Below are 26,140 nucleotides of genomic sequence, written 5' to 3'. Positions count from 1 at the left end.
TTCCAACCAGTAGGCCTCCGTGGATGGAATATTCCACATGCAGAAGCCTTCCGAAAATACATTTAGCTAATACTGAAGCAAAAGCAATGTGGTTTACTTGAAAAGGAAGACATATTATGAAGGAAATCAGGACAGAGTAAAATAGAGATATTTATAAGAGCAGAGAACACTGCCCCTATTAGATATTTCACCTGCAAAGCTAGACACTGTGGAGAACGACAAGAAGTATAAATAATGAAAAAAATAGGAGAATGAGTACACCTCTTTTCAGCTTCATTAGCTCAGTTCAGATCTGAATTTATTCCTAAGCTTTTAAAAGCTCTTCAGTATTGATCTTTTCTTATTGTGTAGTTTCTTGTGCTCTTTCTTCCATATCTTGTACTTTAGAGAACAGGCTGAGAAGCTGATGACCTAGATTCTGCTCTTGGGTTTGCCACAGACTACCTATGTCATTTGACTTATCGAGGTAAATAGTCTCCTTGTGCTGTAATGTAGAAGTAAGATAGCATTTTCTACGTACCCAAGATATTTCAAAGTAAATTCATTAGTGCTTGTAGTGTTCTCCATTTTGGTGAGTGCCACAGAAACTAATGACGTTTGCAATGGCAATAAATAATGGATGCTACATTTTTAAACCTTTGTGAAAGAAGTTTATGTATTTACATAGAAGAAAATCTCATTTGTATATGCAAATTTAAGTAATCTGTCCTCCTTGCCACAAGATGCTTGGAGGCAAAATTACTGTAGGTTGAAAAAGGAATGGAGAAAATGTTGAAAGGAAAATCCACTGAAAGCTGTTAAATACCAAGACAGCAGCTCTCAGGAAGTCTAAAAACAGTAAACTGGTGTTTTGAGAAGGTTTCCCAGTAACCTTCAGTCAGCCTTTGCTGCTGAGCACAGCCAGAGGCATGGTGCTGGGATAGCTGAGCCTTTGTCTGACCTTTGCTGCCATTCTTAGGTTCTTTTGGCTTTGTAAGCTTAGCATCAATAGTCCTCTTTTTGTGCCTGAGCACAGACTAGTTTTACTGCTTTGTCTTCAGCGTAGGCAGATACCCAAAGCAATAGATTCTCCTTAATATTCTAGTCTCTCACATTTGAAGCAGAGTATGACCAGACAGACGTGTCAATCCAAAGGTCTTCATAAGGAGCTGCAATCGGACTTTACAAATGATGTGCCTTGCTTCTGGTGTGACAAAGTTTCATCTCAAAAGTCTCAATCACTGGCACTAGTCTTGAAGTAAAGTCTGTGGAATAATAATGCACCAACCCTGTGAGTCATTCCAGTGAGCAGGGACCCTTACAAAGAATTAAAAATGGGAAAGAATTCGTAGTATGAAAACATTGTCTCTAATGCACTCTCTCAATCTGTTCTGTTGTAGAAATTTGTGAAGAGTGCTGTACACAATAATGGAGCTAATAGAGTAGGAGGTGGAACACTAATTACGGTACAATGCAGTACTTAAAAACCCGTGGCAATAGGTAACTACAATAAAGTACGCTGTAGACCTTTTCTAAGCTTCAGCATGAAGAGAGAGTTGGGCATAAATAAGAGCAGCAGATTCTGGCCCCTGAATTGTAAGTCTCGGTGTATCACAGTTTTCCTGCTAGTTGGGACAGACATTTATATACCTCTTTAAGGAAGATTTTCATTTTTCAAGCTTGCAGTGGGACAATGAAAACTGACTGACTTTACCCATAAACTTAATGGAGCCCTGGGGGCATGGAGGAGGGATAGCTGTAAGAGCTCTCGCTGCTTTCCATTTGAATGTTAAGTTATTTCTCGAATTTAACTGGACTCAAGTAAGAAATTGCTTCTTTGCTTTCATAATTACCAGAGAGACATAAATTCTGCAACATGTGCTTGGTCAGCTGTTGTGCTTTTCTCCTAAGCAGTGAATTTACAGCATGCACATGCTCTGAAGTGATTATTTTCTTATCATTTGTGGTATCTAAGCTTTTTTTCCTGATAAATCTAATTCATATGGTTTGACAGTTCAAACAATGTGTTTTCTGCGTCTCGGGAGGGAACGTATGGCTTACTTTTGGTTTAGTAACTTAAGAGATTAGGTTTTGCATAATGTAAATCTGAGGTGGGTGATATTTTGTCTGTAATGCTATGAATGCAATTAGTGAGATAAATACAGAGCTAAATTCATTTTCTCTGAAAAGAGGCAATCTGATTGCTATGCAAAAAGCACCTTTATTAGCAATACTGGTGCTTCATAATGTGGTTAGCAGTGCATAGACTGGCATTTTGATTTGCAGCTTTAAAGAATTCTGGGATGAATAAAACATGGAATTAATTGCCAAAGAAGAACCTTTGCCAAACTAGATGAGATCTACTGTGCTGAATAAAAGCTATAACCTATGACAGGCTCTGTTTCACTCCCAAAGGAAATGATGTCAATACCAGAAAAGGTTAAATAGCACTTCAAGTAATTTGCAGCTGCCAGAGTTCTTTCCCCTTTAGATGGAAGGTTGAGGGTAAACATGTATATGTGTGTCCTATCATCCTGCGGCAGCTACGATTAGAACGGAGCCATGAAGTGTCAGACTTCATGCTCTGGATCAATAAATTTGGATCAGTGTCTCAGTTGATTTTGAAGCAGGAAAAGCTGTTAAGTTGGCAGGGAGAACAGACGGATTTGGGTGCCTAGGAGAACAAACAGAAAATGCATATATAATTTTAGGAAAAAATATAACAGTGAATATTATTTCCGTTCTATCATTTTTAATGGAGCTATTAAATTTAGCTGAGGTTTGCTGTGGATCTGCCTAGAATTGATGCATCTAGTTGAATATAGACTGTTTAATAGCTCAGTTTTTAAACCCTGTAAAAGTGAAATCCAGGAAAGAAAAGATGTATAGAACAAAGTTGAAAAACAAACAACAACAAAACCCCGTGTTCAACTGTTTTTAAACAATAGACATCAAGTTTAAACAAAAAGCCATCAACTGGGAAACTGGTCAGTAGAGACATATGAGAATACTTAGCCTGTTTTCTGGACCAGTTGTACTTTTTACAAGAGGAAAAAAAAAAAGTTGCATGAAGCTCTAACAGGCAAGTTTTGGTCTAAAAGCGATTTGTATGTGCAGAGACTAGCATTTGGTGGTTATGATGTTGCCATCCAAAAGCCCTCACAGGAGGCACCTTGTAAATAAATTGGGCTTCTGTAGGAGTGTACAGATTTTCTGTGCAGGTTTTTATCATTGTGGCAGCCCGTGAGACAACCAGCAGTGCGCATTCCTAACATTGCCCAAGTTGTGTTGGAAACCTAGGCAGTGCTTCAGAAAGGTGGGAAGGACCCTGAAGCTGCACACTGTTGTCTGCTGGTAGCTCTGCATTAGTGGTTATTTCTTGACAAATGCAACCATGCTGAGGAAGATCTATTAAACAATCTAACAAAATGCCAATCCCCTTGATTTTTCTGATGTTACATTTCTGTTGACTGGTGATGTATCTTTCAGGTTCGTTAGGGGAAGGAAAGGGAACAGAAAATTTTGTGGGTTCTCACAGACTTCATTGACTGCAGCCAGGTAGCTCCTATAACAAGCCCAAAGGAGATCCAGTGCCAGCCTCACACATTTGTTGGGTTTGTGAAGGATGGCAGCTGGACCAGCACAGCAGCAGACCCATCATGTGTTGATGGGACCTTTGCTATGAGGGGAATTACTAGTCAACCAAGAGCAGCAACGTCTTCCCTTTTCTCCAGATTTGTGCACATTAGACACACTCACGCACTCCCACAAATCTAGGTTTGTAAAGTTTGATTTCCCAATATGGTCTTTAAAAGCCCATAAAGCCACTGTGTGTATGTGTCTAGTGTAACATGATATAGAGGAGGAGAAAGACAAGCAGAAAGATTGTTTTAAACTGCTTGCTTTAGTGAACAGTTCCAGAATAATACCACTGAGAAACACAACTGTTCTGGAGGCTGTGACAGAGGGAATCTTGCTGATATGGAGTATGAGAATATGAGCTCAGTTACAGCTTAATTCCTTTGTTCATAACCTGAATGATAACGGAGATGGGAGAAGGAGATCGGAAGAATTTTAAAGAAAGGAGTGCACAACCAAGGATTTTTTTTCCAAAATAAGTGTAGATTTCTTAAATTCATATTCATTTCTATGTAAATTATGAATTAAAAGGTTCTTTTATTAACAGCTAGTAAGCTTAGGGGAATCATGGGAGCATCTAGCAGAAGAAGAGATAAGCAGAGTATTCATCTATGTAGACTTGGAATGAATAAAACACCTATACCAAAGCAATTTTGATATCAATATTTGTCATACTTTTATTGGTATATTTTAATGGGCTGTTTTTCTGTAGATCTGTGCACAATGGTGAGGTGAATAATTAAAAAAAAAATAATAGAGAAAGAGAGTGAGAAAAGCAGGAGCTTTCTAATGAGAAATGAATATCCATACCCTGGATTTTCAGGGTTGCGTCTGCAGTATAATTAACTAGAAGTTGAGCTCTTTCACATGTAAATTAAGTCATTCAGAGCACTGCCAGCTGTAATCCTTTTTGCTTATGGGACTTTGCAGGTTTGCAGGCTACTTTTTTAATTGAAAATTCTTAAAATTGAATTTTTTGTGTGTCTTTTATGTCATATTGGGGTTTCACTACTGTCACATTATGTTATATGATGCAAATCATACCATGCTCAATTTAATTTCAGGCTAATGAATATGCCTTAGACTTCTCTGAGGAAAGTAGTTAATAGAAGGGCATTTCAAAGAACTTTCTTATTTTAGAATTTCAGCATCAAGAGGTTTTTCCCAAGCTAAGGCTATTGATTCTCTTTTTCTGACCTATTTCAGTTGTAACAAATAAATCTCATTTATGGGCTTATGAAAAACTTCAGCAAACAAAGAAGATTTGAAAGAGTTTTACATATTAAAATCTCACTGAATCATGAAGCCTAAGTAGGACTCTACTGTTACATTTTATCTCAAATTGTTGTGGATCAAACTTCCAGCCGTGGCCACCAAATGCATGATTATTTGTCCATGGCAGTTTTCAGTTTATATCCATAGGTCTAGAGATGAGTTAGTGGCTGTTGAATATTTTTCTCACTGTATGCAATTCTCATGTTTTCCATGCACCTTATTAATCTCTGTGCAGGTACAATCTCAAAATGCTAAAAGAAGCATTTATATATGAGGTAGCTGTGAAATAGAGACTGCTGATGGATTGGTTGAGTCAAGAAACGATGGTTTGGGAAACTGGACAATGCCATGTGGTTCTGGATGGACCCATAGATGCATCTCACTATCAGTCGTCAGATGTACCTTGCTGAAAGACTTGTGCTTGCCAAAGACTGTGAGTTGTTTACACACACACATTATGCATTTTATTTGAGTCTGCATTAATACAGCACAACCTTCTTGCTGCAGCACTATTGCTATCATGTTATTTGGCACTGCTATAGCTATTCTCCTGTTGGGTAGAGGTTTTGACAAATACTGGTATAAAGGATCTTTGTGTATGTTTACTGGTGCCCATGGTAGAGATTGTGTGAGTATCATATTTTAATTAAAGAAACAAAAATAAGAAGCCCAACTCAAGAAACAAAAATAAGAAGCCCAACTCTTTAAGCCAAATGTTATATTATTTTGTCTGTCTTGCTACTAGTATTAGCCTTCAAGCAACCCAATACTGTGATTACATTTTTCTTCCGACGTGTGACATTGTTCATGTATGTTGGCTGGTAATTCACTTTAAAGCCCACATCCTTTGTAAACAGACCTGTCTTCCCCTTTCTTATCTCTGTGCAGTTGATTTGGCCTACACGTCCTGTATGATTATGGTCTATTTTCATTTTCATTGTGTCTCTTGTTTATTTCTCCAGTTCTCCAAGATGAGTTGGAATTACGATCCTCTTCTCTGGTCTGTGCTGCCTGTGATCAATACAGGAACATACTTGGTTGTGGTTAATCATGTACAGTTCAGTGCTTTTGCCTGAAATACCCACCTTGCTATAACTGGTGATTGGCAAGGAGGTAGGCACATCGATTTTCTGTGTACTCTTTTGTCAGGACTCATCTACAGGAAATGTGTGCATGTTCTGATGTATATGATAGAGGATATCAGTTTGTCTCCTGGAAACTGAGGATTTCACAGAGGGTGCTATCAATTTTATGTAGTCATGTACCACCTAAGAACTATGTGTATTGGTGAACTCTTCTACAGAGTGACTGTACCTGTGCTGATCTGATCTCACAATGTCCGTGGTACACTTGTTAGCTGACTTCCTATCTGCTTTAGCTGGTAGACCTTGTGATCCGATAGCCATTTTTCTCCTTTAAGTTTGTATTGACTGTTTTGTCCAAAGCTTAATTCTGAGAAGCTAAAGAGTGAAAATTTCTTAGTCTTTGGAATTTGTAGAGTGTATCAATACACAGCTTAATGCTATCATCTGAAGAATGCCAGAGTGAATAAGAAAAAATTGATGTTTCTATAAACTGAGAATGTGATATTGCTAGTGCTACATATATTAAACTGCCAGAGGGAATTTTTCTTTAGTTCCGACAATTGAACAAGACTATTAAGAACAAGTCAAAAGCTATTTTGTTTTCAGTTGTTCAAAACTGCACAGTTTAGACACATTCCTTGTTTGCTTTGTGCCTGTTTGAAACCATTTTGTTCTACATCTGTATGGTCATCTCCATTAAATTTTATTGTGAAAGCTTGCTGCATACGACCTGGTGAACTGACATTCAGGGATAAGGTGACCATCTGCTCATATACCAAAAGCTTTGTGCTTAGAATTACATTTTACTTTGACAATGGCAGGCCCTGAATGGCTCCTGTAAAGGGTCAAATGAAAACAGAAGCCAGCAGAAGGCAGCTTTCATTAGTACAGAAACCTGTTGCATAACTTCTTAGGGTGTAGGTCAGACAAGCCAATTACTGGTTAAGGTAGAACCTTTAAATCATCTATACATTGATTCCAAGTCTCAAATTTATCCTTGCTGTCAATCCATTAACTTCCCTGAAATAACACCAAGGATGCTTTTGGCTTTTAGTTCACTTTCAACATTTTCTGAGCTCACTTGTTTACATCTCACTCATCTTCTGTATTATTTCTTCGCTTCACTCAACAATGTTTTCCTGTACTGAAGAAGCTGGGACTTAGCTGATTCTCTTGGTAACCCAGACATTCCTAATGTGGGAGCTGGGAATGTATAAAACTAGCACTAATCTCTTTCAGTGCAACTTAAAACTTGTTACCCCATTCTCATTAGTTTTATACTGGTTGGTTGGCTGTTGTTTTTAAATTAAAATAGAAAACAAACAAACAAACAAAAAAAAAACATAGCATCCAAAATTCCAATTTTTACAGGTTTTCTGGGGGAAGAAAGTCTGAAGAGTTCATTCTTAAAATTATGTGACATTGAGAATGGAATAACTGGATACAGAAAGTGAAGATAGGACTTATGACCAAAGTCATACTAGAGCCTCAATCTTCATCTGTAGGAGAAAGTTCTCCTACAGTCATAATAGCTTTTCAATAATAAAGATGAGTTAGGTCAATTGTAATTTATGTCGGAGTATGAAGCAGCAGAATCCCAGCTGGAGCCAGAACTGCATGGATCCTTACCATCTCTCTCTTACACTGATAGGCACAGAAAATTTATCTTTTTTCATTACTTTTTTTTTTTTTTTTTACTCAAAATCAGCGTTGCAATGTGGTTAATGAGGGATTGAAAGCCCGAGTCTCTTTACAATGGATTTCGTGTTCTGTATTGATTTGTCAGAAGGCAGGAATTGACCTGGAAACCATGTTCTAGTGGAGCTATTGGAATATCTTTTTCTTTTACAGAGATCACCATATTTGAAGGACTACATTGTGCAAATTGCATATACTATGCCTATTGGCCACTGACTGTCTTCTCATTCTGTTTTTTAGAGTGGTCTGTTTGTCTGATATTATTCCAGAACCACAGAAAGGTTGAGGTTGGAAGGGACCTCTGGGTCCACCTGGTCCAAGCCCTGCTGAAGCAGGGACACCCAGAGCAGGGTGCCCAGCACCACGTCCAGGCACCTTGAGAAGATCTCCAAGGAGACTCCACAACTTCTCTGAGCAGCCTGTGCCAGTGCTGTCATCCGCACAGCACAGAAGTGCTTCCTATTATTTGGAGGGAGCCTCCTATGTTCCACTTTGTGCCCACTGCCTCTTGTCCTGGCACTGGGCACCAAAAAGAGCCTGGCTCTGGCTTCCTTGCACCCTCCCTTCAGGTATTGATTTGATACGTTTGATAAGATTCCCCTGAATCTCTCCTCGCCTCTCCTCACAGGAAAATATCAGAGCAAGAAATAGAGGAGTTACTACATAGCTATATAATTTGAGAAACAAATTAAAAATAGGAAAAATTATTTCCTAAAACAAATAATAAAATGGATGTTAGATTCTAGTCTGTTCTAGAAATGTTGTAGAGACAATTGCAAAAATCGGTCTTTCTTCATGGCAACATAACGAGGAAATCACATGAGGACCATTTCGTGAAAACAATATTTTCTTACAGCTGTTTGCCATTGCTGTGTGCTCTGAGCCTCCCTGGAATTAGGTGTGATAGTATGTGCATGTACAGAATTATTACGGGACACAAAGTGATGCGTGTAGAACTGTTTCTTACTCTACACTGTGAAAGCAAATTCCTTTGGAATTTCTTTAAAACTTGTGGTTTCTAAATTATGTGTTAGCTTCCAGTGTAACAGAATTTAATGTGTACAGGTGTGGGGTTGCATTTAGGAGTGTAGATCTGATTGTGGGACATACACACATAAGTTTGTCTGTATCTGATTGCATTTCTCAGTGCACGGGATTCTATATTTTGGTGCTGGGTATTAATACAAATCCAAGTAAATGGATTTGGATTTACATACTTTGGACATCTTAGAATGTGGCCCAATGAAGGGACTGAAAATAAAACCACCTTTAGGGGATTTTCTATTCAGGAATATGTTTTTTGATTTTTTTTTCACAAATAAATTGCATTTGAACAGTTTAATGCATTTATTGTATTCACATGCTCCAAGACTGTGAGTATTTTATTAGAGCTGTGGTTTTTTTTGGCCTGTTATAGGCAGTAAAGTTGAAGCCGAGCAGATGGATAGCACTGTGGAGTCAAGTCAAAAAAACAAACAAACAAAAAAAAACCACTGAAGTCAATGAAATAAAAGCAGTGATATACAAGCTGAGAGAGGAACGTGAGCTAGAAAGGGCATCTGACGTAACCAACGGGGGGAACACCTTCTGTGCTCACCTCGGGAGCCCAGAGAAATAACGGGTAAGTGACACCACGCTCCTGGAGCAGCTGCGTGCTCTCAACTCCTTCCGACATGCTGGAAAGTCAATGACCCTCGGGGTTTCTGGAGATGGTTGGCACTGCGCTCTCACACTGCTTTTGCAATTCCTCCCTTCCCCCTCTTTGTAAAATCCTCTTAGCAAAGCGGTCCTAATCTCATCTGTTCTCACACATGAATCTCATTATGCCTTTAGGCAGCACTTCACCCTTCTCAAAACCAGTTTTGCTTATTGTATCTGTTCAGTCGTGAGACCATACCTGAACACAGCACTCCGGATGAGAATACACCACTCACTGATACAGAGGCATTATAAGGTTTGGGATTATTGCTCAGTCCATTCCTAATGCTTTTCTAAACACTTCTGATCTTTCTGATGGATTATCTGTGCTAAACAGAAGTTTTTCATTGGATTGTCCACAGTGACATATGGGACTTTCTCCTGAGTAGTAAAAGTTAATTTACTGTTCCTCGGTGTGCATCAGTTGTTTTTAAATGTAATTGCTTTCTGAGAAGAAATTGGTTTGGAATGCAGGAAGAAATGGTTTGTTGAGCTTGTTACTCTATGAACTACCCTACAAATGTATTTGAATAATTTAAATCATTCAGTGCTATATACAAGTCTTATAATACAATATATTACCCTTTCCAACAATAGGCAGTGTCCCAAAAAATTAACCTGAAAATACTTTATAACACAGTCTTCCAGTCAGTGATTACATCCATCTCAGGAAAAACATGTAAAAAAGGAGGCTTGTTGATGTTACTTTATCACAGAATGACAGAATGGCTTGGGTTGGAAGGGACCTCAAGGATCACCCAGTGCCAACCCCCTGCCATGGGCTGGGGTGCCGCCCTGATCGGGTTGCCCAGGGCCTCATGGCCTTTATGTGATGTTAAAATTCAAAACCTTAGGATGAGATTTCACCTCAGAGAAAAGTTTTTGTTGTCTATACAGAAATGTAAATATGCATATAAAAATGTTTCCAGTAGAAGACTGAGCTCAAGCCCAGTTTCTAATTACTGTAGAGTGTTAGATGGTTTGAAAGCAGCCAGTCAGTTCACCGTTGCTGATGCTCACTGTCTGTGCTTATGAAAAGTGACCGTCGGGCAGCACCGCTGGGGCAGAGCTAACCAGTTACGGCGATACTATCCCTTATAGCCTGTCTCCACCAGTGAATGATTCTGGTGCTTCTTTAAAGGCTTCTTTATTAAATACCAAATGTATTCCTCTTCTAAATGGACTTAGTGTCTTCTGAAAATTATGTATGTCAGAAGCACTGAGTTCTGAAATTGAAGCCAAAAAAGATCAAGTTTATAGTCTGGGAACTGAAGCACACATCTGTTTAGGCACCTGTATTGCTATTTTGTTAACATATCCTCAACCTCTTTTTTTTTTGTCTTTACTTTTTCATTTCTGCTTGGCAGCCTAGCCACATAACTACATTTCAGTTTTAGATAAAGTGCCTTCCACAAAATTAACTTTTTGGTAGTCTTCTGATACATGGCGTAACCTGTGTATCTCTGAGTCCCTTGAACATCATTTTCAGGCTGACATTAACACCAGTAGTCTATTGCACCTAGACACAGAGCTTCTTCTAATGAATGATCTAGGGAAGCCTGAGTCACTAGGAGTTTAGGCTTAATTGTTTAAGATGGAGGTTATTCAGCAGCTTTCCAATGACATTTTTAATTAAATTCCAACGAGTATGTATGCATGTGTCCCCTGAAGGCAGCTTTAAAATTTCTCTCTCAGAAGGTTCTTCCCACCCTCCTACCCCACAGACCATGACAATGTTAACGCTGCTGGTTAATAAGTCTTCATTTTAGTATATTTCATCTTCTTGTACATTAGCTGCTAATTAAAGAAGAATTCAAAATAATAAGATGAGGAAAAAAATAAGTTGTTTTTCTCCTAATTAAAAATACTTCCAAAAGAGAGAAACTCTCAGCAAATTCCATCTGGATAACTCAAAGACAGAGGAAAATATGCCAAGAAAAAATATCTTTGAAGGGAGCTCAATTATAAACACCATAAAAGTATGAAATGTATAGTGCTAAAATGAATGTGGATGGGAGGAAGGAAAGCTAGCAAAACATAAAGCAGCGCTGGATCCAGAATGACAAATGCCATGCAAATTGGGAGCATAGACAAACACTGAGAAAGGAGAAGGCAAGTAAACTGCCAGAGATGGGTACTACTACAACCATCTGATCACAGTGCAAATAATGTGACTGCTAGACACATTCTCTATCCCAGTAAGGATTCTCAAACATTACTCAAGAGGAGACCCAAGTGGTTATATAGAAAAGTGTCCCTTGAGAAAGGAAAAAATAAAAAGAGACAACCAAGGCTCTTGGAGCCAACCAAGGAACCAGCCACGTCTAAAATCCATCATCTACAGATATTGAACCTCTCTGGAAAAGTGGAATTTGTTACAAGAAAACCAACTCAACAAAGATAAACTCAAAATGACAAACACAAAAATTACCAAATTAAAATTGTTATCACTGTATATATATAATAGTTCTACCTGTTTGCAATGAAGAAACATTAGTAAATATTGTCCATTAATTAAAACACTATTTAGGATTAACCGACAGGGAACCTGGCATTTTGTGGGTAGTCAGCATTAGCTGATGTTTGTGTACGTGTGTGCATGTAGAACTAATTTCCAAGTAGTTAATGATTTGCTACAGCCACTCATAAAAACATAGATGTGCACAGGCATAGCACGTGTAATGCAGTGTTTTCTCCTACCATGTTTATGCTGGAATTGAGCTGTATCATGCGTCTGATTCTCTTGCAGACACAACATGAAACTCACCTGCACGATGTGCACAGGCTTATGCAGAGAGCTCTAGGTTTTAAGATAACTGTTTTTATTCAGATACTGTATTAAGCAATCATATAGGCAGTGCTAGAATCTTTGCAGTGTGCTCAATCCTCTAGTAAAATATCTAAAGATAAAACAGTGCAAAAGAGGAATCAGAAGCCTTTTTTGTTCTCTGTGCAGGTAGTTAAGTTGCTTTTACCTGCACTGTAGGACGCAGCAGGAACTGTCTCCTTCCACAGATTTGTGCTTCTTGGCCTGGCGTGTTAGTGTGGTAGATGTGTAATGTGTGGAGTAAAATGTCTCCGAGCGACTGACACATAAGAACGTATTCTACTGCAGTTATATAGACAACCCCTTGTTTGCACACTTGGTCAGTCTAAAACTCTGTTATCCTGCATTGGTGCTAGCCTATTTCAGTCTTTTCATATTCTCCTTATTTTCAAAAGTACCAAATTATATACCAGAGCAGGATTTTACTGCTGTTGTTTTTATGATGTACAAGGATTTTCTGTGCCAGGAAGGTAATTGAATACCATGTCAGTACAACTTGTAGTAAATGAGAAAAACTGAAGATGGACCTGCTGGAGTTTGTATTAGTGGTGCACATTATATGTGGAATGTGGTGGATGAGGAATTTATCACTTGGCATAATCACAGAAAGCACCTCAGTTTATCTCCTAGTAAATAGCCAGTGCAGTTTTGCAATACAATTAAGCTACTGCTATACTAATCAATCACCTTGAAGGTATAATATGATCTGACATCACGTCATAACTACCATGAATTCCCTGGGGCTCCAGATGTGGAAATATGTTGTCTGGTTTTCTGCTTTTAGATTTATTTGGTTAAGCCAGTAAATGACACTGAAAGGGCTACCTAAGAAAGCATCATCAAGCAGTTTGCTTTACAGTTTAGGTGTGAAAGTTTTGAATAATTTATGTTGTTTTTTTGTTCCTTTGGATATTTATCAGAATATTTTCATATTTTCAATTAAGGTGTTTAAATACCATCAACAAAAATAGCTACAAGCCAATATTAAAAGTATGCCACTGCATCTTACTGATGATAGTATGTTTTAAACGTTCTTATTCTGGGAAATATTTAGCATGCTCCAGTTGTAGACAGGATTATTGATCTGAGTATCAGTCTGTGTGTCTTTGAATTACTGGTTTATGCTTACAAGACGCTTCCTTCCTTTCCACCCGTGTAAAACACTTCAAAAAGTAGGAGACTAATCCTTATTCCTGTATCTCCTGTGCGACTATCCTTATCCAGCTCATTCTGTTCCATCTCGAAAACAATTGTGTTGGTAGAGACTTGGTGACACCTCCCATTTTCTTTATGCATGAGCTCCATGGAAGAGTAAGGCATACATTTTTGGAAACACTTTGTACAAGTGTGTAACTCAGCAGGTAAGTGTATCCCAACACGTGAACAAAGAAAGATAAAAACATGCATAGCTGCAAACCTGAGCTAAACTCTAACAGATTATTTCCCTATGCTAGTATTAGTGAGGAAGCTGCTAGCTGCATTTAGTTACCCAACACTTTCCAAACAGGCAGAGCTTTTTGAGAAGCTCTCACTTTGCAATGCATGCAAGCAGGTGTTTGCTGTTTCTCAGCAGTCAAGAAACTCCTTGAACTACAGAAATGTGTTTTCAGTGTTCCAGATGATTATTTTTGGAGCAGAAGCAACCATTTCAGGAATAGAAAAAAAAATACTAGTCACAAATATAAATCTACAAAACCCAGAAAATGCAAGACTTGATATTGACAGTTGATTAGCTCAATGGTTTTACAGAGAAGTTACATTTTATGATAAATACCTTCAGAAGTACCAAGGAGTACGATGGCATACTGTGTGTAATGATATATTTTTAACTTTGACAGTTGTCACTTTTCATTATGTTTACTTTTTCTATCACTGCCTCTGCTACCTATTTTTCAGTGGTGTATCTTCTCCACTCCAGCTGATGAAAATGACTGACAGGCTTTGAGGTTTTGAAGTCCCAGTAAGGGATGCCTACTAATGTGAATCATGCCCATTTTCAGGATAAATGAAATAACCTGGCCTTAACGTAAAAAGGGCAACATCTCAAGTAGTTTCTAGTGACAGTATTTGTAACTTTTGCTTGCTTACCAGGGTAAAAGGTTGTGCACTTGTTCTGTGCATAGCTATAGGCTACTGTGTTTTAAAAAGTTGGTTTCCAAAGCTCATCCCTGAATTTTCAGAGGCTGACTTGGAGGATGGATCTTGACTGTGGATCCATTATCTAAGATATCCCCTGGATTTATGCTGTGATCTATGGAACTGCAGACCATTTTAAAATATAATTTTTATTTTTCAGAGTCAGCATTTCAGAAGTTTGCATGTATGAGTGTGCATAAATGTTTTGTATGCTTGCTTTTGAAAATCTGGTCAATGTTCTTTTTTTTTTCTGATGTGATTTTTGATTCTATTGTATTGTTTTATGTTATTCATCATATAGTTTTACTAAAACTCTGTTGAAAGTCATCATGAAATCAGGATATTTATATTTTGACAATGACATGAAATACTAAAAAACTGTGAGTTTCAGTGTGCATTTGTGAGATTTTAGTCATTGGCAAGGAATTTCCAAATCACACTGCACTTAGGGTGCTTTTCCTTGCCTCCTTTAAGAATGCCACCTTTTAGTGCTGTAGTGGTGAATCTGGATATGAACTTACAGTGATTTAATATAAATAAAGAAGATTAAAAAAAAAGAATTTATGTCATGAAAATACTTAGCTTAAAAGTTATGTGGTCAATAGATGCATAGGCATACACAGTTTTAATTTAACTTTGGATTTAGGATCCTGTTTCATGTCCTATAAATAAATATAGTAAATAATTCCCAGAAGCAAAACCATTTGCAAAATAGACTTTCACATTTTTTCTCAAAAAAAAAAAAAAAAGAATTTTCTTCCCCCGTTGGTCAGGATTGCTGTCTACAGGACAGCTAGTTCTGATCTTGTCAATCATATGTCAGGTTTTTAAAAACCATGACTTCATCCTCTCATTTACAGGAATTGCAATGAAATCACAACAGGTAAGTAAGAATCTTATTTATCAGATGATACTTCCCTCTTTTCACCATCAATTGAATATGAAAGTAATTTGTTATGCAGAAATTATCCTGGTGGCAGCATCAGTATAAAGCAGTATTTTGAATTATTTATTGAGAATTATGTGGCAGCATGCCAGACTCATCGTGTAACTCCTCCATTCCTCCTGATGTATTTTTTAAGTTAAAGAAATACGTAAGCTCCAAGTCAGTTTTTCCAGTAACTCTTTCCCTTCTTATACATTACTTTCATGTTCCCTCAGTTCAGTGTTAATTTGAGAGTTCACTTTCCAGAAGTTTTGTCATATTGCTACTCCAGTAAGGCATATTATAGTAGCAATAACAAAACAAAACAAAACAGGCTTTGAATGTACAAACCCTGGGAGGTATTTGCAATGCGTGGTTGTGGTGGTGGAGGTGAAGACTGTGGCAATAAAACATTGAAAATCTTTCTTTTCAAAAAGCAAAAGTGTTCATGTTTTTTTTTCATGATAAAGATGAGATTTTACAGTCTTCCCTCTTCTATGTGATAAATAGAAAGCAGATTTATTTTTCCAGTATAGTTTTCCTTTAAAATGCAAGCTATTTTCATTGAATTTTATCCAGAGCGTGCCTGATTTCTTTCTTTTCTTTCTACTTTAAGTGATAAAAGAAGTGTGTTATGATGCTCATGCCTCACAGGTCCCTTCTTTTCTCATCTCAGTAAGCATTCATCTGGGTGAAGATAATGGACAAGGTATAGGTAAGAAATTCCATATTTGTTGAATATTTTTACATTGACTTGACCTTTTATAGCATCACACGTTCTTTCTGTGTATCACATTTAAAACTTATAGCTCATGTGTCTGTATAAAAACACGGCAGAAACTTCATCACAGTGAAATACTTTGTGAAGTTGCACAGGTGCTATCCATGTGTGTCGTGTAAGACATTTACATATGCAGAGATTCAGCAGAGATTCAACATGTGCTTGACTCTCATCACACAGCTTCCACTGATTTTGGAGAGCTCTAGTTGATATGCTACATAAGACTGAGTCTGATAAAGCAAAATTTCAGCATTTCAAAGTACTTCATCTCATGCATAGAAATCTGTATTGTATTTTCTTTAGAGCAAATGGTGTTCTCGCTGTGGTAAAACAAAGCCCCCTCAAACATATGCATATATTGAGAAAAGTCCACTAAAACACCTAATGTATAAACAGAATTTCAACTCAGGAAACAAAATCCAGTGAAATAAAAGCTCTGGAGGTTCTGTTCTGAAGTCAAATCCAGAACAGGTGTGTATCATCTGTAAGTGCTGAGTAGCAGAACATCAGAAATCGGCATCACAGTATGTTTTGTGATAAAGCAATATTGGAAAAACATCACAGGTATCTGTAATACTGAAAATAAGGACAAGATGTCCATCACCTATCTGTTCTCCCTTAATTATTTTTTTCTTTATAATGATTGTTGAAGTCCTCTGGTCTCTGGAATATGTGACACATCATTTTTTTTTTTAATCAGTAGTAGAAATGTTACAGAGAATGATTAACTACCAAGTCCAACATGTAATTTAAGGTGGCCAGTTGAGCATGTAGGGGGAGGAATTCCACCAGATATATTATATAAAGTTTTGATAGTGTACTATGAAAAGTTGTATCAAACGAAGTTGCTTTGGTGTGTTCTGACCTGTGCAAAAACACTGATGGAGGAATATCACCTTGTGAACTGCTGTTTTCCTCTCGCTTATTTTTCTTCTGTTTTACAGAGCTGTTTCATTATAACATTCTGCCACCACAGTGCAAAGCATAGCAGAGGAAGGACAAAAATTAGTTTTCATCTCTAGGTAAAACAATCTGCCAGTATGCTTCTTAGGCTGCTTTAATAGCAATGGATGTGGTATGAATCTGGGGAAAAGCTTATGTCTGAATATTTAAATATTTATCTTTTAGCACACTTGTCTGGCAATTTGTTGCTTGAATTGATTTTACAAAAGAGCAAATAACCCGTAAATGGGCTACCATTGTGTCAATGTAGACTTGAATCTCCCGTGTAGTTACTGCTAGAAGAATACGCGCACAGAATCTGCATGTGTTGGTGCATGTGCATCTCAAAGGAGAAAATACTAGGATGAGGCTGCTTCTCCTAGGTTAACCAAATTCTTTCAACCTTCTGTATTTACTCTAAGGTAGAGTTATAGGACAAAAGCCTTCTTTAAAAACACTTTCCATCCGCTCTTCAGAAAGGATAGCAGGTTGCTATGAATAAGATGAATGACATGACATGTTTGCATTGATAGCGATCCACTTTGAATACTCTATTAATATGCTGTTCCATATTCATGTTTCCTGCAGCAATGTCTATGTTGCGTTGTTTCAAAACAACAGCAAAATGTTTTTTTTACATCAGCACTGGAGTTAATTGAAGCCTAGTTCCTAATGACTGTGACTGTGCTGTGGCAGCCCCCATCTCCCCACAGTGCCCCCACGTCCATCCCACATTTCCCTGCTCCTCAGCACGTAGCCAGTGATCCCGCAGCGTGAGAGGCAGCATGTGCTGAGCAATACTGAATGATGTGTGCTGGTATACACGAGGTAACTGGGTAAGTACAAGCCAAAATACAGGGATTAAGGAGGAGAGAAACAAGCAGAGATGTTCTCACCCCTTAGGGCTTATTTTATCTCCTTTACTGAGCTCTTGAATTTCATGAAATTTGTAGGAATTTACTTAGTTTTGGGATATATCTGTCTGAATGTCAAATATGACTCAGAGAAATTGCTGAAAATTTATGAAAAAAAAATAGTGAAAATTGGATTGAACCAGGTTTAAATACCATGAGATCTCAAATCTGTTAGATCTGCATAAAAACATGGTCTCCTGTATCTCATTTCCAGGTTAAAAAACCCGCTTCGCAGTGTATTTAAACAGTTTTTCACTGAGCGTACACTTGCGTTCTTATATTAAAGGCATGTTGAAGGTGCAATTTATGTCTGCCTTTCAACTGTTGCTCCCAATCTGGTGTCAAAATAGATTCTGAGGGTAATTTTTGCTCCTTATGTTGGGTGAAGAAGGAAAGTTAGAGTTTGCCATTTCCTCCGACCCAGGGTGGGGCTCCGTGTGACTCTGCCCTAAAGGGGAGGGCTGTAAACAGGGTGAAATCAAAACTAGTTTCAAAGTACAGCTGACTCATGGGAATGCTCTTTCACTTTTCATCTTAGTTCCTTTATGCATTCATCTGAGACTCTCAGTGTGGGTTAAATGTTTACAAGTAGGACCAGAACTGCAAAAGAATGACTCCGAAAATAACATGGTCTGTGCAAAGATCTTGTTGCGCTGCACCACTGAATGTTTAATTGATTGCTCAGTCATAACATTTAGATAGAAAGGCAAGTTCAAATTTACTATTCCACAGCAAGAAGGAAACCAAATTAAACATGAGGCCAATTCTGAGATCAAAGCTACTCAAGAAGTACAGACTGAAATCAGCAAGCTCACACATTTAAAACAGGTTGAAAAGTCTTCCACCATTACAAGCCTGATGATACCTGCTGATGATACAAGCCTGATATGTCTCACATATCCTTGCATTCCTCTGAGGTTTTGTTCTGTATGGCAGCAGTAGGGCAAGGGAACAGGGAAAGGACAGTCACAAGTCCGTTCGGATGGCTGCCAGCGCTGGGAACCGAGGCACAGGGGTGCGCGGTCCTTCCCATTCCATCCAGTTCCACTGCGCCTCCCAGTGTGACTCTCACCTTGAAAGATGGGATGGAGCTGAAGGCATGAGCTGAACAATTCATTCAGTAAGTTTACAAGCACTCATCGTGTACAAGAAATGGTAGTCTGTTTCAAATGGATATTTTAGTATATATTTTTAAATAATTTACCAGTCCTTTGTTCAGTTCTTCTAGATAGTTATTCTTTCAGTATTGCTGTGTTGGTGGCCTTTTTTTACAAGGAATTGTACTATCTAATTATGCCAGGCAGTTTTATTTAACTTTCTGTAAAGCATGTTTTATTTATATTAGCAGATCACTTTGTACAAGTCATTTTTCATCCATCTTTTTGTAAGCAGTAACATTTCTTCATAGCATAAACTTACTCATGTTGGTACACACAATTTTTTTAACCATCTGAATGTGGGCTTATCATAATCTTTGTCACCTATACAAAAGTGCTAGAATCAGATGACAGAACTTCAGAGCAGGTAAACATATACTATTACCATTTGTGCAGGCAGGGAAACCAAGCATCATTCTGTAATAGTCATATCTTGATGGAGTAACAGCTGCCCTCACTAGACACGAGTTGCTTTGGATCCCTTCTTTGCAGTCAGCTTATCAGGCAGCACACTGTCATCAGCCATCCACCTTGAAACAGTCTGTATTCTGGTTTAAATCCAATAAGTGTAGAATTATTTTGAACTGAGTTCCCTAAAAAGGACAACAGTTTATATCAATTAGTAGAAGCAAACATATGCTCCATAGTTTTCTGAAGATCCTATTTATCATTCCCAAGTAAAGTTAGGGCATGTGCATATTTTGAAGTAAAACATAGTATGTCACATAAGATTGAGACAGAAGGGGAGCTAAATGTAATAATGGTACAAACGACACATGCTGTGTAAATGTGCTGTGTAAAAATCTAGAAATATTGATATGTCACCTAGCTATTGAGGGAGATTCAGTGACAGACTTGCGTGGCATGTACTTTGCAGGATGATTTGTGTAGCACAGCGACAGTTAAGAGGCAGCCTGCATTCCTCCTGCACCCGAGGACTGACGCCCAGTCCCACAAGCCAACGGCTGATGAAGCAGGATGTAAATTCATGCTGCTTGGCCGGGTGGCCTGACTTACAGCTGCTCTAACAGCCCGGCTGCCTGATGTAAATGACAGGCTCCGAACTAGCCAAACAGCACGCACTGCCTCTTGAGGTGAGCTGTGCTTGTCAAAGTGCGATCAGTCATCCTGTGTGTGTTTGGTCTTTTGCTGTGTTTCGGAACACCGAGCAGCAAAAGGCAACTGAAGAGAGGAGGCAGGTGGTAAGGGTTTGACAGGGAGGTCTTGCAAAAGAGAGAGAGAACATAAAAGCTCAGTCTTTGCTATTTTCAAGGGTGACAGGAGGAGTAGGAGTGGGTGGTAGGACATTTCGGGATCCATTGGGACTGTCTGGAGACAAGAGAAGAGGGAGGCCTTGTGTGAGAGGAGGGAAGGGAACGTGGGAGAGAATTGAGAAATGGCAGAGGTGGAAAGTTTCCTGAAAATGCAGGGGAAGTAGGGAGCATGAGGTGCTTGACAGCAGCCACAGGAGAAGTATGGAGCCAGGCCTGTGCTGGAAATTCATGAGTGGAATATCCCTGCTTTAAAACTTACATGGCATTCATGCAGAAGAAAACCTGGGAGATAAAAATGCCTTGCCAGACGTGGCAGTCACGTACGTGTGTGCTTTTTGAGGACTTTTTTTTTCCAGGAGACAAGAAGTTCTAAGGATGCGCTAAATAATTAAAGTCTTCTTAAGAAGAAATACAGTTGTCAAACATGAGGTATCGTGAGCATCACCTGCAGGGGGCACTTCTGGAAGAAAGCCTGTGGAAGTTGCAGAGGGAGGTGTTTATCCCAGTATGTCGGTACAGGAGAGAATAAGGGGAAAGCTCAGGCTGTCCAATGTTTCACTATGAGATATGTTTGCTTTCTACTAAGTAATAGTTTGGTGTGTGAAAGAAGGGATCTTTTACTATAAAAGTTGTTGTGGAGGAAATTCCAGATGTTTATGAGATGAAGTGATATAGTTGATACACCGTAATCCTCAGCCTGATCTGAGACTAGGGAGATTTCATGACTGACTATCCTCTCCGAAAAGAGAGTAGGTCAGTCAAAGCCTAACATGTGGCTTTAGAAACTTCGAGTTTCCTGAATAATGATCTTTAGCTGAGATCTAAATTAGATCATGAAAGTCATCATGAAAGCAGAGTTTTCAACATCCCACACTTCTCAACAGATGGAGATTTAGCTTTGTACATCTGAATGATACAAAGCAAAAACACAGATTAATAAAAAGAAACTAGAACCGAAAGTGCATTTGCTTTTTCTCTTTAAAACTGAAATGCAACTTGACAACTGCTGAGCATCTTGTCCTCTTTGAAGCATTTTTTTTCACTTCCAGGAAGCTAGCTTGGTTATGTTTCAAAAGATGCTACTTTGTCGTGATCACAGTTCTTGTTTAATGCATAAATCTCACCCACAGGGTCTCTGAGTAGAGAAATCAGAATGATGAACTATAAAAGTGTTGCAATTTTGCAACAGTGCATCCATTGAAGAGGTTTATTATTTGTATACTGTAGGCAAGAGAGGCTCATATTGTTTTCTTCTCTGGCACCAAGGAATGACGATCTGGGGATGGACATCCGAATGTTAACTAACTTTCATAAGCCTACAGGAATTGAATGCATCATATGTTACTCTTGACAGCCTTGAAATATTCAAATGGTTTTCACCATTTCTTCCAGCCTTCAGGAAAACAAATTCTAAAGAGTGTGATAAATTAGAGTACATGTGTGTTTTTTTACACTGAGCTGTCTCTAAGATAATTTTAAAATATATTGCTTGTACACCACTATTATGTGCAAAACATGGATACACATGTATAGACATGATTTTCACTTGCTGCAACTAAAGCCTATAAAGAGACTTAATTACTTTGTAAAGCACTTTAAGGTCTACTAGTGAAAGTACCGTGTAAGAGCTAGGTATTTTTATTATCTTTTATTACTTTCTTCAAAAGACTGCCAAGGGCATCTGGGGTATTAAATGGTGTTCCTTCTATTAGAGACTAGTAAAAATGCAAATAAATAACTAAAGGAGTTTTTATGGATTTAATTACTTTTAGATATTTGAACAATTTAATTCCTGATGGAAATGTTGATGAACCTCTGTTTTATCACCATTAGTTACTCTATAGAGAGGCTTAAATAATTGGGGTTGGTTTTTTGATTTTTTTTTTTATTAGATTTAGATAATTCATCTTGGAGGAAATCTGAAACCTGAAAGAGCATAGCTAATCAGATGCTCCAGCTTCAGTTACATGTGCAGCATGCAGTCCACAAACCTGTAACTGCAGTAATTGCTGTTCAGAAGTGACTGTGTAGTTTTAAAGTCTCTTGATGGCTGTGTGTATGGTTACCCAAGTTTTTAGGTTATGCTGGGTTGAATGATTTGAGGCACTGAAGTAAGTGTAAGTGCCGTGTCTTAAAAATGGCATCGATTTAAGCTGAAGCATTGAAACCACACTAATCTGAATCCTGCCACCTGCCAAACCAGTGGCATAGGGGTGCTCTCAGCGAGCAGCTGCAGTGGCAGTGTTGCCTTTTTGTCTGTGTCCTGCAGCCCCTTACCATGGTCAAAGGAGCATTAGGAAACTGGAATTCCCCGGGAATTCCTTTTCTTCTCCAAAGGATGACTTCAGTGTAGTGGCTTAGATCATCATATGGATGTAAACTTGCCTAGAGAAGTAAGGAGATCTGTGTGGTCTGGCAGCAACAAAGAGAGACTGTATACGAGAAGGGCTCCCGTCCGCAGGAGCTGCATAGGAGCTCGGAGCTCTGCCCTGCAAACATTCAGAGACCCTTCCAGGAGGAGCTGCTGAGGAGCAAGGGGCTTATGTGCAGTTGGACTTCTCTGACACTGGAGCTGCTCTTCTCTGACCATGTGGCATTGCTGGTGGGGCTTCTGCATCAGCAGGACAGTGCTGCTCTTGCGAAATTCTGGTGTGGTTTTTTTTCTGTTGCCTAAAGGAATTTCTATGTATTAAATTATGATGTACCGTAATTATAATTTGTTATAAGCTAATTGCACCGTTTTGTAACAAGCACTACTCTGGCTCCTAAACACAGGGAGAAGAAAAAGAACTGGAGTGTGGCAGCAGTCTCAGGTGGACAGCAGTGCTGCTAGCTGCCAGCTCCCAGCTGAGCCCCAGGTCTCACTCCGGACATGAGGGGGGATCCCCAGCCTACAGCCCAGGGCTCAAATCCCCCTTTAATGTACAATGTAAGTGGATACAATGTCACAGATTTGGTTCTTTCCAGAAGCCAAGAAACTTTGTACTTTCCTCTGTGTGGACTTCATAAAGAGAGCAGAGTGAATTCTGGCTGATATTCATCAGCAATCCAGACACAAATTAGCAAGAATTTGGATTTAAATTAAACATGTAAAAGAATCAGCCTTACTGAATGCCATCGAGCTGGACACCCAATAGAGCATATTATGTATTAGAAAATATTTAACCTGTGACATGAGTAACATGGAAGAGCAAACAGTTTTGTTTTTTTTTTGATGTCTATTTAGAAATTTAAGATTAAAAGTCAAACTTCCTCGGGTACTTGCTTTAGTGTAGAGTTCAGAAATACCTTAGCATTAACATCTAAAAATGTATGCACAAAACAGAGATGTGTTCACAAGAAATACCAAGAGGCATATATTTTTAAGATATGTTTTTAACTAGATATTACATAAAGGGTATTTGTAGTGTTTATGTTCTGTTTGAAGTACTTAGGTATTAAAGATTGTTATTGATATGTTTGCATAGCTTACATCAGGGGTGAATTTGAGCATAAATCCTTGCATTCAGACCTAAGAAATGGGATTAAATTTACAATAAATCTGCAGAAGTCATGTTTGCATTTAAGGTCAAGCCAGCATATTTCACTGGAGAAGGTAGGTTTACTGGGTACAGTCAGATCAAGGCTAGGTGGCATTTATGCTGAAGGAAGACATCTGTACACCAGATTACTTAGCTTAGATGGCATATGCCTTTGTTTTTAAATTCTTAGAATATCTGTACTGTGTGGTATGTGTCCTTATCTCCTGCATCTGCACAGAGAAGGAAACTGCATTGTATAAAAGCTCGTCTGATCTATTTGTCATTTGCTGGTACAGAAGAATGTAGTATGTTGGATGACAGTGCTATTAATAGTATTAAGTTATTTAAGCTTTAATGGAGTGTGTGCTCAGGTGTCGTAGTATGGAAGAACATCTCCATAAACATCAAAAATTAGATGTGCATTAAAACTGTTAATACCACTGTTACCAGGCAACACATTAAATCTTACTATAGATTCTGTAAATGTGGAGTTACGTGACTTCTTGCCAAAGTACGAATGAGGGTGTAACTCATTTGCAATAGCAATTTGAGTACAAATGGTATTCTCTATGACTGGGTGGTTGTAGTGCTTCAGAATTCTTCTAAAATCACTACTTTTTTGTTTTTATCTTCTTCATAAGGAAACTGTCTATTTAGAGCAGAACTCCTATTGGATTACAGAAATTTAGGGAAAATCAAAAGGGGACAGTGGCTTAAGGTCATTGTTGAAGTACAGTTGAACTGGCTGCCCGGGGAAACTGACTATGCATACTTAGACTTTGCAATACATTTGCCTTAAATTTTTTCTTAGTACAACTTCACTCATGGATTGCTTAAAGCATTTGCAAATCTTTATTATTACTATTGTTATTGTTGTTGTTATTATTATTATTATTATTATTTTAAATATCCTACAAATAATCTTGAATGTGCCAAGATTTGGGCTACATTTTTTTAAAAATTGGCAAATACATGCAGAGAAGTATGCTTTTAAGGTGTATGTACGTTTCCCATGACTGCGGTGCAGCTAAATATGGGAATGCAAACGTACCTGGTTAGTGGATTGCAACTGAATGTACGCAGTGTCTGAAAATATTTGCATAACAAACATGTACTTACAGTAGTGAAATATAGTTACTAAAATCAAAACTCTCACCAGCTTATCAACGCACACAGGTTAGGAATACAAGAGAGAGTAGTTCTGGGATTGTAGCCTTCTAAACAACATTTCTTAAAAGCGCAATTTATCATTTAGAAGGGCCTTCCATCACAAGGCTGTTTTGCCACAGAAGTAATGATCTTGTGTATTCTGAAAGGATACAAATGAATTGTTCCATAGTTGTTGTGGAAATAGCTCTTTACTTAGCTTGAAAGCAGGGACAATGAAGGCTAGAATGGTGTCAAATCGGAACGAATCCTATCTATCTAATATCAATCTATCTTCATGCCAACAGATGCAAACTTTGCAATACGTCAGCTGGCATACAATGAATATGTTATATCGCAATGCTAACAAGCTTCCTCTGTGTTTTGGTGAATTGCAAGACACTACTGAGGGCATGGGAGCTGCTTGTTCCTTTGTAACTAGGAATGCGGATAAAACTGGTTACAATTAAAAACCTGTGCAATAGTAAGTTCAGCTTAGATTTGTATGAAGATAGATGGCTTTTTCTGAAAACTTTTTCCATTTTTAAATGGGTGATACTTAATGACATAACTGAAAACATTAGTCAAATCAAGCTTTTAATTTTAACATGAATGGCACAACATTAACTATGTTAGAATTTATCAACTATGAAACGTGTTCTTCACTCCAAATTATGACAGTTGTTTCAGAGTAAGCAATCCATTTACTGCTAATGCAACAGGACCAGTTTTATCCCTCATGTAACACCCAACAGCAGCCTGTTGGATTTATGTCAAACCCTAATTTTAAATTGAGGGTTTTTTTTTCTTTGAAAAACAGTTTCATATTGCATTCTCCTTCCTGGAGACGGCTGTATAGTTTTGGAGCACTATACAATTTCACAAAAGCCTTGACAGCCAATGTCTGATCCCATTCCAGAGATTCAGGCTTGCCAGCCTAATAAGAACATGGACAATTATTTTTCTTTTAATCACACTGGATTTCCCCAAGGAGCAAGGAGAAGAGTTACTTCATTGCCTGGCATGTGAGGATTTTGTAATCCTCTACTGCTGCTATTTCTGTCCTGGTGTTGAAACTCAGTGGAAGAGCAAGACTTTAAAACCTCGTCTGCAGTGCTGTGTAGGGTGTATATGTCAGTGCAT

General features: G+C 38.3%; 2 long non-coding RNA genes across 14 annotated transcripts in view; one reads left to right on the top strand and one right to left on the bottom strand.

Annotated features, from left to right (window-relative positions):
* Window positions 1–5,263, bottom strand: part of LOC310882862 — a 94,563-nt gene extending 89,300 nt beyond the window's left edge. Inside the window, exon 1 of the long non-coding RNA XR_014573204.1 lies at window positions 5,133–5,263. This is a non-coding gene — a long non-coding RNA (uncharacterized lncRNA). The remainder of the gene's footprint in view (window positions 1–5,132) is intronic.
* Window positions 1–26,140, top strand: part of LOC310882859 — a 178,547-nt gene that overhangs the window by 95,901 nt on the left and 56,506 nt on the right. For 5 of the 13 annotated variants that reach the window (XR_014573185.1, XR_014573186.1, XR_014573187.1 and 2 more), the window contains 6 exons: window positions 5,129–5,326; window positions 5,856–6,006; window positions 7,917–8,245; window positions 9,094–17,821; window positions 18,839–19,019; window positions 23,106–23,259. This is a non-coding gene — a long non-coding RNA (uncharacterized lncRNA). The remainder of the gene's footprint in view (window positions 1–5,128; window positions 5,327–5,855; window positions 6,007–7,916; window positions 8,246–9,093; window positions 17,822–18,838; window positions 19,020–23,105; window positions 23,260–26,140) is intronic. The other 8 variants (XR_014573190.1, XR_014573193.1, XR_014573188.1 and 5 more) reach the window with 8 other exon arrangements.

This window comes from Anser anser (assembly GCF_964211835.1).
Source record: "Anser anser genome assembly, chromosome: 16".
NCBI classification, from domain to species: Eukaryota; Metazoa; Chordata; class Aves; order Anseriformes; family Anatidae; genus Anser; species Anser anser.
This window is presented reverse-complemented; position numbering and strand designations above follow the sequence as displayed.